Source organism: Balaenoptera acutorostrata, chromosome 14 (genome assembly GCF_949987535.1).
Source record: "Balaenoptera acutorostrata chromosome 14, mBalAcu1.1, whole genome shotgun sequence".
In the NCBI taxonomy this organism is placed as follows: Eukaryota; Metazoa; Chordata; class Mammalia; order Artiodactyla; family Balaenopteridae; genus Balaenoptera; species Balaenoptera acutorostrata.
Window position 1 is genome coordinate 62,959,032 of NC_080077.1, and position 12,484 is coordinate 62,971,515.

General features: G+C 37.3%; 1 protein-coding gene across 2 annotated transcripts in view; it reads left to right on the forward strand.

The window, feature by feature from the left end:
* The first annotated feature begins 288 nt into the window (after positions 1-288).
* Positions 289-12,484, forward strand: part of GPR63 (G protein-coupled receptor 63) — a 55,735-nt gene continuing 43,539 nt past the window's right edge. Inside the window, exon 1 of one of the 2 annotated variants that reach the window (XM_007169677.2) lies at positions 289-414. The gene's annotated coding sequence lies outside the window, so the exon portion shown is untranslated. The remainder of the gene's footprint in view (positions 415-12,484) is intronic. The other variant, XM_057528196.1, reaches the window with a different exon arrangement.

Consider the following 12,484-nt stretch of genomic DNA (forward strand, 5'->3'; position numbering starts at 1 on the left):
GGGGCAGCCCGGGTTCTGGCCCCTGGAAATCTCTCCTTGTCTGCAGGTTCCCTCCTTATTTTCTTGCTTCCTCCCCCCTCGCTGCCCGTCCTAAAACGCGGCGCCTTTAAGAGGGAGCTCGGTTACCCTGGGGGCGGGAACCCCTCGGCAGATCGCGAGGCGGCGGCGCTCGGCCGCGATGCTCCTCACTTTCTGCTCCAGCTCCCGTCGCCGCCGCCGCCGCCGCCGCCGCCTGGATCGCCACAGCCATCCCCGCCTCCTCTTCCTCCTCCTCCTCCTCCTCCTCTGCCTCGAAGCGTCGTTTTCTGCAGCAGAGGAGAGAAGTGCTATGTCAGGAAAGTTCCGGGAGGGACTGGCTGGGGCCATGATCCCCGGGCTCTCCCGCAGGCGCCCGCGCGCAGCCCTTTGTATGAGGTGAGACTTGGGGTCCCCGGCCCCAGGGACAGGTAGCCGCCCGCGGGGAGCGCTTTGATTCGTCGCGGTGGGAAGGGTGTGCGGTTGGGCGGAGTGTGTGGCGGGGGACGAGGCTGGTGAGACCGAAGTTGTGCCGGAGAAGCTCGGGGTTTTCGGGAAGGTTTTTGCAGCTGGACTAGAGGGATTTCGGCAGCCAGCGCCACACGGTGGGGCCCGGCCGGGACTCGGTGTCCCCGGGTCCCCCCTCGCCTCGCCTCCCGACGCCCCCTTCCCCGTCCCCTGCCCGCCCGAGCGGTGAGGCCTTCGAGGAAACCGCTCCGCTGCTGGCCGGCCCCCGGTGCCGGGTTTCTCTCTGCCGGGCTCTCCCCTCGAGATGCTAAGCGCTGGGAGTGAGAGGCAGGGGATGGAATCTTCCTGAACTTTTACACTGTGGGCTCCTCACTCTTCAGAGGTGAAATTCACCTCGTTTGCCCAAGTCCGAGGGCTCCTTCGAGCTCCACCGGTTCTGAGAGGTTGCCTTTTACTTGTGGGTGAGCTTTCCGCGCTGTTGCTGTTTCAGCCTTGGTCGGTTTTCAGCGTTGCACTGATTTTCGTCCGCCCTCCTCCGCCCCTTTTGGGAAACATTTTTTTTTTTTTTTTAAAGAAAAAAAATATCTTGGAGGATTCGGATGCTAAAGCAAACCAACCAACCACCACTACAACAAAACCCAACAATGCATTTTTGTGAAATTTACCCCCCGGGGCTGACCTAAGTATTCCAAGTGATCGTTTAGTCCCCATGAAATATTTAGTCTTGGTCTTAACACTTATGAAAGGCAGAGATCCCTGTAGTAGGCTGCAGGGTTTTTTTTTTTTTTTTTTTTCAGTGAGGTAAGATGAGATTTCAGTCATGTTTTTTAAAAATTTCAATCATGTTTTTTAAAGATTTTTCTCTTTGTTTATTGGTTTTCATTATATCTTAGATTAAGAAGGCTCCCGTTAATTTTAGGAGTAGTATTTCTAAGAATCATAAATAAAACCTGATGTTTCTTGCATAATCCGACATTGCTTCAGACAGTTTTACTCTTGGATGTGGTATGTAGTAGGTGTAATTATTTGATGAAACCTAATATATAAGTACATTTATTGCCCAAGTGGCTAAGTTTTCTTTTCTCATGTATCCTGTGGGTGAAGGAAGCCCATTTTCTCACACCCCCAGGTCTCTACCACAACTGTCTGTTCTTGTTTCTGTCTTCTTCACTCACATTGTATACATCTGATGTCAGGGACAAATTAGAGGTGCTGATGGCAAGTCCCTATATTCTGTGAAGTGTTGCATAGCCAGAATTGTAGCGATGTAATTGATTATATCATCCAGATTATTTTGAAAAATAAAAATAGAATGTGGGGGCTTGTTTAAAGAAAAGAGTGTCATGAAGTATTTAAATTCTCAAGTATATGCTTTACATATAATTCGTGTGTGGAAAGATATATTACCAAAATAGACGGGGAATACGGTAGGAGACAACTTATATGCAGTGGGGAAGTTTTGAAAGAAAATCATTCCAGAATAAACATTAATATGATAACATTTTGTTTGGGATATAGGTTTTCATCTCTGAGCATGGTTTTGTCACTCTGTTGTCAAATATACCAGAATTGAAACTTTAAAAAGAGAACTCTCCATCTCAAGCATTTTCTGAAAATTTGTAGCAAACTGAGCATTTTTGGAAAAAAATTTGCTTAGAAAAATTCGCATACTTAAAACCCTAACTGCAGTTACTATTTTATCTTAAGTTTGCTGGACTCTAGGCCAGAAAGTACTGCATTCAGTAAGAATTTGGGGTTCTAAAGTGGATGTAACTTATTTCCTAAAACTGTGTGGATTAATATGAGTACCTTGAGATTTGGTATGTGATTTATTTGATTGAGATGATTGTTTTGTGAATAATCCTTTTTGAAACTAAAGATATACATTCATATGTATATCACATATACATATCACAAACATATATCACAAAATCCATATCTATTCATAGATATGGGTATAAATATATCTATGTATCTCTGTATATCTATAAAAGGGAAAGCTGTTCAGGGACTCAATAATACTCCTGCACTAAGAAGAGCACGTCTGAAAGATCAAAAGCTAAAAACATTTCTTGCTACGGCTTGTCATTTCTTCAGCAATTTCATCACTATCAGTTAAGTTAAAAAAATACTGTGTTTTCCAGCATGTTCTTGTTCTCACACAAGGCTTGGACCAGGGAGCCATATGCCAATGATCCTAACCGCATATTTTTAAAATGGACTGAATTATCACACCAATGGATGATTGAATCAGGCATTTCTTAAGCTTCAGTAATTTATCTCCAGTAGAAGAATCCCTGGTAAAATTTAGCTTGTTAATATAGTGTTTTCTTCTTTTAACACTTCAATAATTACCTTCAGGGCATTCCCCATAGGTCTGGGTCTTAGAGAGAAGACATCAAAGGCATGTGAGGCAAACCTTGGGTAAGTTTTGGTACTCCAATTTGTGAAATGATGTCTTGAGTATTTGATTTGAGAGAGATACTCATTTATACTTGGGAAAATAATACCTATGATACAGTGCTCCAGTCACTATAGGCAAAGCTTTGGAATATTTCTTATCATGTTCCACAGCTGAAGCTGCTGCATTTTAGCATATGTATGAAAGTTAGAAATGAAATGATTTTTTAGACTTTTTTTCATTTGCTAGACATTTACCAGGAATGTGTTTATATTTGCTACAAATGCCCTTTACTTTATTGCATATGGCAATTTTTCCTTTTCCTTTTTTTTTTTTTTTGCTACTATGATGTGTATATTTAGGGTGAGTTCTTAGTGTTTACTTGAAACAGACAGTACCATGTTTCACAGAGTTTATGTTGTGTCTCTTCAGCTTAAAAAAAATAACATTTGAAATGTTTGACTATGAACATGAGATCACAGACTTTCAGAACTGATGGGATCTTGGTCAATTGTAGTTTCAGTTTCCTGGGAATTTTCTGTGTAAGGTCAGATGTGGCCCTGATTTGAACTGGATGATCCACAAATAGGTACTTTTGCAACCACAAAACATGGAGAACATTCCAAATAATTTGCAGTGTGGGCATGCTTTAGTGTTGAGTTGGCTTGAGGCAGTGTGCCATGCTTGTAAAAAATGGTTTTTGAAGCTGACAGCAAGCTGTTTCACTCTTTGAGTTTGACACATAGGATGTACTGCCTTTTAGCCTCTGTGCCAGTAAATGTGGACAGGATTGGAAAAAGTAATTTGTTCACATTTCTGCATGTCAGAAGATTCAGAAAACTCAAGCATGAAACTAGCTTAATATACTGGAAAGCTCATTCATATTCATTAAAAATGTAATGAAGAGTTGAGAATGTTGGATTTTAACACAGCTTTCAGGTCATGGGCAAAAGAGTGTATATTTGCAGTTAGTAGGGTAATCTAGTGGTCATCTCTTGAAATTAATAATAACACTATTATTAATAGTTTTTCCTTTGAGTGATAATCCTCCCAGGCCCAACTTTGATTAAAAAACATCCCCAACCAGACACTGTACCAATCACCTAGCAAATATGTTAACTGAGTCTTAAATAATTTTAAGTTGAAACCCTTATGTGTCATTGTAGTCATAAGCTTTATGTACCTTTGGGGTTTTTGACCAAAGTTTCTTGGTTAACTTCTTTTCTATCAATTGACGAAGCCCAATCTATATCATTAAAGCATTTAAAAATATTTTAGGCAAATTTTTTTATGTGAAAGTTTCTAAGGATTTGCCTTGGGAAAGGAGTGCAGAAGGGACATGATTCTTTATTGTAGCTCTTACCTTCCAAAGGAAAGTGCCTTCATCTCTTCCTGTCTTTTTTTAAACAAAAACAAATGCATAGGTAATTTTAGAGAAAGAACATTTGCAGGCATTTAAAGATGCTTGAAGTTTCAATCAAAATAAGGGTTTCAGCTCAAAGTTACCTAAGAATCAGTGAACGTTTGTGCCAGGTGTTGGTTACGGTTTCTGGCTGAGGGTGTCCGCTGCTGATGTAAGTTGGTCCTGGGAAGATACAGATTCAAAGGGAGTTGGAATGGAAAGGGGCTAATCCCAGGCATAGCATCTATTGCCTTCCAGAGGGAAAAATGTTTGCCTAAGTGTGTACTTCTATAAAATCCACTTTTCATCATTGTAACTTATTTTTTCCGTTTCCTCCATGCTATATATGAAGTGTATAGTGTCTTCCTGCTCCATTTTTGATTAACCTTGCACTTCTAAAGTTTCACACTGTTCAGCACTAGCAGAAAGTCTGTTCTTTAAGCCTTTGAGCTTGTTCCCAGCAGTACTTTTCAAATGTGTTCCCCTTATTTTGAATTATTGAGTTATTTAATGATACATTATGAGTTTTGAATTTAAGATTCCTCCATCTTCTTTAATAGGCCTTGGTTGAATTTGCTCCTACTTAAAGGTGCAGTGATGTTGGTCACTTCTCATTTTTGTGCCTATATTTCATGTACAGTTGCTATTGTGAGGTTTCAAATCTTTATTCTTTATTCATACGCATGGAAAATTTAGAAAATCCAGACAAGCTAAAAAACAAAAAAACAAAAAAAAAAGGAAAAGGAGAGTTATGCCTATTAACATTTTGATATATATTTTTATATACATATAGAAAAATACTATAATATTTCATTTTCTAAAAATGATACTTTACTATATGTTTTTCTTTTAAATTTTCATACAAAGATGAACCACATTCCATATCATAGAGTGATCTTCTGTAACATATTTTGGGGTTTTGTTTGTTTTTTTTGGTTTTTAATTTATTTATTTTATTTATTTATTTTTTGGCTGTACTGGGTCTCCGTTGCTGCGCGCGGGCTTTCTCTAGTTGCAGCCAGAGGGGGCTACTCTTCGTTGCGGTGCACGGGCTTCTCATTGCGGTGGCTTCTCTCGTTGTGGAGCACGGGCTCTAGGCACACGAGCTTCAGTAGTTGTGGCTCGCGGGCTCTAGAGCGCAGTCTCAGTAGTTGTGGCACACGGGCTTAGTTGCTCTGTGGCATGTGGGATCTTCCCGGACCAGGGCTTGAACCCGTGTCCCCTGCATTGGCAGGCGGATTCTTAGCCACTGCGCCACCAGGGAAGCCCTGTAACATATTTTGAACACTAAATAGTATTTTGTTCTGTGGATGTATCATATTTCATTGGGGAGATGCCATAATATCAGACAGGTTTTCTTTTTTTTAAATTGCTACTATATAGCAGTAAATATCTTAAAGCTCAGCTTTTGTACATATCTGTGGTTATTTCCTTTGAGTAAAACCCTGGAAGTAGAATTTTGGGGTAGGGATAAAAGGCAATGATGTTTTTTATTGACCTCAAGGCATTTTATTAGTCCCAATATAAATCTGTAGATTTAATCACAGCTTTCCTTGGTTACCTTCTGCAGTTTTTTTTGGTCAGTGTAATATGAAAGACTCAAGTCAGATAGCATTTGAACCCTGAGCTGAGTGACTAGGGCTTTATCCAAATGAAATAACCCTAGATATTTATCTAGGGTTAAATATTTAGTTATTTAGATACTTATCTATAAGGTCCAGCCTCAACACCAGGACATCCATTAGTGCCCAGTTATAGCTGTAAAAGCTGTTACCACCTAAACAGGAATAGCAGTTGATAGTGTGCCCTGAGAGTTCTCTCTTTTTCACTTTCGGTCTTCTTACTATATTACCATCTGACCTCCTGGCCACATTTACTGATACATACATAATTGCTGTGTGGTAGAGTAAATAAATATTGTTTCCTTATGTATAGTCATCTCTAAGATTTAAAGATTCTATTTTCTGCCCTTTGCTGCCAACACCTGGACTCTTAATGTCCTCTGTGTGTTTATCTCTGTATCTCTATATCTATATTTTATATATTTATCTCTATCTTTCTCACTCTCTGTCGATAATACAAAACTTCATCGTAGCCAGAAATTACGTTTTAAAATCAGAGGAGTATCCCTCTGGCTACCACACAAACATAGTCACTCCCGGGAACAAATCTAGGGGTATAAAACAGGCAAACACCAGGAAAAGGACATGTGTGAAAACTTATGGATTGATAGTTTAATGTAGAGAGAAATTTTCTCCTTCATTTTTATGACTGACATAGTCTTTAGCTGTCAGACATGACCCTAATGACTGCAGAATGGCATTTGTATTTTCATGTACATTTTTCATTTTTAGAATTTGGTGCTGGCTGTAAAAAGGAAACAGAAAGTAAGCGCGCGCGCGCACACACACACACACACACACACACATTTTCTGGGCCAGCTATTCTTTTTTCAGACAGTGTCTTCTCCACTGTGTGGAGACCATGTCCTTTCCTCCTTTCTCTAGACAGGCTGAGCTTCTCTGTTCCCTTTGTACCTGGTGTTTTCCTGTTCTAGCACTTCAGAATGAATTTTTTGTTTAGATGAGTATAATGTCCCTCTTTAGTATCTCAAACAACAGGAATCATATCTTTGTATTTTGGCATGGAATTTAACGGGCATGTAAAGATTGAACGGGTACATTTTTTCATGAGATTGTGTGGATGTTCATTGTTTACATGGAGAGGTTTAGAAAATGCTTTTGAAACTGATTTTACTACATATTTTTAAAAGAATATTTGTTGTGAAGTACCTCGTACATATAAAGGTGCATAAAACATATTTGTAAGTTGAAAAAATAGAATACCTTTGCACCTACTGCCAAGGTTAAAAAGTATGATATACCTAGAATCCCTCAGTTTACCCATTCCCCACCTAAAGGCAACCCTTGCTTTATCTCTAAAGCAACATATTCTTTAGTTTTGGTTATTTTAGGACTTTACATAAAGGGAATTATGATATATGTATTATATACTTTTATGTTTGCTTCATTTGTTCACTGTTATGTTTTTGAAATTAATCAATGTTCATAGCTGTAATTTGTTTTTGTTTCTGTTTAGTGTTTTATTGTATGAATTCTATAATTTATTCATTTCACTCTTAAGGGGCATTTGTCATTGTAACTAGGTTTTCAAAAGCATAAAGTATAAGTATAAAGTTTTCCGTGATATCCTTTTATCTGTTTAATCACTGCCACATCTGTGATATGTCCCATTTCTTTTTTACTCCTGATGCTGCTGATTTCTGTCTGTCTGTCTCTGTCTATTGCTCTTTCACTCTCTGTCTCTCCTTCAGTCTTTTTTTTTAATTTTTAAAATTTTTTGGCCACGCCACCGGGCATGTGGGATCTTAGTTCCCCAACCAGGGATCAAACCCTTGCCCCCTGAAGTGGAAGCGTGGAGTCTTAACCACTGGACCACTAGGGAAGTCGCTCTCCTTCTTCAATCTTGAGATATATCTTTTCAAAGAAAAGATCTTTTCAAAGAACCAACTTTTGGCTTTGCTGATCATCACTATTACATGTTTTTTTCCCTAAATCCTTCATTTTTTGCTCTTTTATTTTCTTTCTCCCATGTTTTTAGGTTTATTCTGCCATTATTCTAATTTCTTAAGTTGGGTGCTTAGCTCATTAATTGTGAACTTGCCTCATCAGAGGACAAGGAGTTGCCCTTGAATCATCACATTAGTTGCTTATCAGAATTTTTATGTAGTGCTTTTGTTATCATACAGTTCTAAATATTTGCTATGGTTTCTTTGATTCATAGATGCAAGATCCATCTTGAGAATGTTGTTTGCTAATTGCTAAACATAGTTTGTTGTTGCTGTTGCTGATTTCCAACCTACTTGTAATATGGTCCCAGTATGTGGTCTCTATCATACCAGTCTTCTGATGCTCTTTGAGGTTATCTTCATGGGCTAGGGCAAATGTTCCCTTTTTAATAAATGTCCCATGTGTAGCTTGAAAACCATGTATATTCTCCAGTTTCTGGGTGCAGTGTTCAATGTGTATCCATAAGATGAAAATTTTAATTGTGCTGTTTAAATCTTCTTACTCCTTATTAATGATTTTGTCTGCTTGATTATTCAGTTACTGAGAAATTGTAACAATGGCTTTATCAATTTTATCTCCATAATTCACCTTCTGCTTTGAATATTTTGAGATTTGTTATTAAGTGCCATTACAATTAGATTTTAAAATATTCTTATGGTAAATTAAACCTTTTTTTCATATGTAATGACCTTCTAAGTCTCTAATCGTGCTGTTTGACTTAAGTTTTTCATTGATATTAATAAAGCAATTTAGGGTTCCCTATAGATTTTGATTGGCTTGATATATCTTTCTCTACTCTTTGACTTTCAGGTTGGATTTATGTTCTTATGTTTTTAGATGTCTTTTGTAAATAGCATATAGCTAGATCTTTGCTTTTAACTGGAGAGTTTAGTCTTTTTATGTGTAGAATGAAGACTGACATATTTGGGTTTATTATCACATTATGATGGATTTTCTGTTCTGCTCTATCTCTTTCTGCTTTCCTTTGTTGCCTTGTTTTGAATAGGTTGGTTCTCTCCCACCCCCTTTTACTATTCTTTTTATTTTGAGGGTTAGGGCACTGGCTATAAGCTCCATATCTATTCTTTTAGTGGATACCCAGACAGTTTTACTATGCATACTCATCTTAATCTAGTTTAATCAGTATCTTTGCCTTCTGCCATAGACTGAATTGTGTTCCTCCAGATTCATATGTTGAAGCCCTACCCCCTAATGTGATTGTATTTGGAGTTGAAGTTTATAAGGATGTAATTAAGGTTAAATGAGGTCATATGGGTGAGGCCCTAATCTAATGAGACTGGTGTCCATATAAGAAGAGGAAGAGACACCGGAGATATCTTTCTTCCTTTTACCTATGCACAGAGGAGAGGCCAAGTGAGGACACAGTGAGAAGGTGGCTGCTCTTGATTGCTCCTGTTGCCTTTATCATTTTAAGGTTTTGTTATTTTTGACTATGAGCTGCTCACTTTCCCTAGAACTTTATTGGTGGTAATTTTTTCAGGCCTAGGTTGAAGGTGAGTTCCTCCAGAGGGGAAATATATTTTGATTCTACTACTAGCTTGGACACTATTGGCTCAGGTACATTTAAATGAGATTTCTGCTTGAGGGTTTGTTTGTTTGTTTTTTTAATCTCAGGGCTAGTTTGTGGATACGAATTCCTTGGGGAGATTATTTTCCCTCATCTGTCTAGCACTAGATTCAAGACTCGCAGTTTTCTTTGCTGTCTCTTTTGGCATGAAGGAGTTTATTTCTTGTTCACTTTTCACATAGCAAATTAGCCCTTTGAGGTCCTGGTTGCTGTTGGGGTCTTCTAAAAAAGCAGACAGTAATGTGTCAAGCTAAGATTGAAAAATGCTTACTTTTCTTTTTCTCTTTTAACTCCAATTTTATAATTTATCATTTTCCTCTACTGATACAGTTTGAATTTCTGTATAGTATATTGGTATCAGTACTTTCCTAAGGCCTAAACTTCATCTTATTTACAGTCATTTAATATTTCGTTTTATATTTTGTTCTTTAGGAAGTTAGTGTAGGCATCTTATTTTAAATTATTCGGTTACATCTGGTTATATTTGCAAGCTTGAAAGACACTGCCAGTTACATTTATATTTCTATTGTTTCAGATTACTGGGTTTTGCCTTTAAATGGCAGTAGGGAAAGTTAAAAAGCCACATTTGGTCTGTATTGCCCTTATCTATAATCTCCAAAGCAAGTTAAAGATGGCAGACTGCAGGATTCTTCTGGGTAGTTCACTTTTGAAAAGGAGTAATTATTCCATGTTTATTTCAAATGGTTACATCTTGGTAAACATTTAAGAAATGTTTAGTTTTTCTCTTTGTTATACTCAATATTTTTCCTTTAACCCTATGTAGTATAGATATGTGGATGCAGCCTCGGTTGTAATGATCAGTTAAAATGCAAAGAGTTTGAGAACCTCAGCATTTATATTTCTTAGTACTCAGTTACTATGGATTAGCTATAAAAACTTAGATACAGTGGTAAAATGAAGTCAAATACAAAAACAGACTGAAGTAATTAACTTGATTACCTTTGGGTAATTATTTCATTCATCAAGTCATAAAGCTAAGCTTTTAATATTTTCTGTGCTCTTTTTATGAAATAATTTTTCTTTTGCATTCTGAGTTTTAAAATCTTTTTGTCCTACTAATTTTTCTCATCTTGCATAAGGAATCACCAGAATAGAAATGATCTCCGAGGCTCACATCATAGAATTTTATTCTGGTAAGGTCTTTGCTCATATCTAGATTCTAGGTTGGAATAAAGTTTCAGGAAAAGATCCTTCAGATAATTTTTTTTTTTAGTGGATAGGCAGGGAAGACTCCTATGAAAAACCTCATTACATAACATAGCATCCATTTAGTTTGCGGCCCTTGTACAAAGGGAATTTTCTATTTGTCTAATATAAACTTGAGACTTGGAGTGATCATTTTACTGAATGCTGTCCCTCCCAGAATCTACGTTAAATGCTTATTCTGTTCAATTCCAGCATAATAAATATTCCACATATAAGAAGAATTTTCATGTTTGTTTCATCAGCCATTAGACAAACTCTGTATTTGGGCCATTCCAGTGCAATGGTTCTTGCCGTTATAGAATCTATATTGAGTCCTCCCACATGTATGCACACTCATGCACCTCTTTCTGGTATCACTTTCATAGGTTGCATCTGCTAGCAGAAATCAAATGAGAACCAAGCATGAATGAAGTATAACAAAACTGGAAGAACTCCACATAAGTATAAACAGTGATGAGTATACAGCAGTATATAGTGTTCTTTCCCCCTTTTTTGTGTAAGAGGAAAGCTAAGAATTGAAATTCCGACTATTATGTGTACAGTTGACATTGGGTGAGTGAATTCCCTATAGTTCCTTGGTCTTACCTCCCATATGTCAGTTGAATCAGCACTTCGTGAACTTGCAAAGTCTTACTGACACTTTGATTTTTGAGCAGAGAACCAGAGACTAGCAGCAGGCATCTTACTGAATGGCAGCATCATTGGGGCACTACCAGTGGGGAACCCAGCAACAAACAAACATCACAGCCTCACCCCAAATTCCTTCTCCTCTGTGGTTTTGTGGTGCATGATGAATTGTTCTTTGGCATTCAGAATACAGCCATTTTATCAACTTTATTATTTTTTTCATTTCTAAAGGTTCAAAATGAATATTCCAGATTTTCTTTAAAAATTTTCTTTGCTAAGGCATGATTTTTGGTGGGGAGGGAACATGGTAGGTGTTAGGAGGTGATATGCAGTACTTTGAATTTAGAATGACAATTATGTAACCCTTTTTACTTAGAGCAATCCTTCCCCATTGTTGGCTACACAGCAAACTTAATTGAATATTAAAATTTGGAAATAATAGAAATGGAAATAAGGTTGTGTTAAAGGAAATAATTATTTTTATTCATGAACTTTGTTTTATGGCAGGATTTAGTAGAGAGTCCTTCAGCTAGTGAGGTTTCAAGAAACAGTTTTTTGAATTTAAAATTATTTGTCAACAATTTGGTTTTAGAAGACTTTTTTAGGGCCACATGCCTTTAGTAAAACTTTATTTATTCTTGCAGTGAAAACTTCCTGCTTTTAGTCTTCATTTATTTATTTTATTTTACCTCTTATTCCCTATGGCCTACTTTCTCTCACCCTTCTCCCATCAAAAAATAAATAAAACAGAATACAAAATAAACTATAACTTCAAAATCAAAATATATAGGCATGCCTCAGAGATATTGCAGGTTTGGTTCTAGACCGCTGCAATTAAGTGAATATTACAATAAATTGAGTCACAGAATTTTTGGTTTCCCAGTGCATATAAAAGTTTACACTATACTGTAGTCTATTAAGTGTGCATAACAGTCTAAAAAAACAATGTGCATAACTTAATTAAAAAATACTTTTTGCTAAAAAATGCTAACCATCATCTGAGCCTTCAGCGAGTCATAGTAGTAGCATCAAAGATCACTGATCATAGATCACCATAACAAATATAACATATATAATAAAATATATAATATAATTATATAAAATACAATAATAAAAAAGTTTGAAATATTGTGAAAATTACCAAAATGTGACACAGAGACATGAAG